Source organism: Plasmodium fragile, assembly GCF_000956335.1.
Source record: "Plasmodium fragile strain nilgiri unplaced genomic scaffold supercont1.62, whole genome shotgun sequence".
Classification (NCBI taxonomy): domain Eukaryota; phylum Apicomplexa; class Aconoidasida; order Haemosporida; family Plasmodiidae; genus Plasmodium; species Plasmodium fragile.
The window spans coordinates 66593-67500 of NW_012192642.1; positions in this window are offsets into that span (position 1 = coordinate 66593).

A 908-nucleotide genomic window follows, 5' to 3' on the forward strand; every position below is an offset into this window, starting at 1 on the left:
TTTTTTTCAAATTTTTTTTTTTGTGGAATGAATTAATACGCAGGAAATATTCGCAGTTGCATGTTGCTTTTTTTTTTTTTTTTTTTTTAAATTCACATGATGATCAGGTAAGGATGCTACAGTTTGGCTTTTTTTTTTTTTTTTTTTTTTTTTTTAATTGGCTAACTTGGAAGGAAGTGTGACATTCCGCTAGGTGTTCAATTCTGCGTGGATTGTTTTCCACGCGATGCCTCTTTCACCAAAGTGAGTCTCCCCTCGTTGGGCACATGTTGAATGTACACATGGGAAATTGGCATTTTTCTTTTTTTAAATTTTGGTATACGTCGTCACTTGGATTTAATTTTCCACTGTGTTATCTTGGAGGAAGGCTCCTTTTTTTTTTTTTTTTTTTCGGATAGCTTAGCGTATCGTGTGTTGACGGGATAAAAAAAAAAAAAAAAAAAAATGAATTAAAAAGTTGGAGAAATATTTCTAATGGGACTATGCCCCATCATCATGGTGATATGCATTATAGTATATGGCGGCCCTCAAATGTGTTCATTTCCTGCTGAGCAAAAGTTTCCCTGCACATGGCTCATTTGATTTAGTTGACAGTCCAATGGTTCTTTCATTCCCTTTATCACCATTCCATACGTGAATTGATTACACACACAATGTGAGGCAGGTGCTGAAAGACACGCACGTACACATGCATGCGTACATACATTTGTACCTTACGTTTATGTACTTGCGAAAGCTGCGCGATGGGTGGATAGCGACCTTTCCGCATATTTACAACAGAACAAATGAAAAAGCCAAAGGCGCACTTCGTCCTATTGCGGCCTTTTCCTGCTTGGGCAGTGAGGCCATAAGTGAATAAGCCTGACGGGAAGGCGCGACTTGGAGGAACAAGAAAAAAAAAAAAAAAA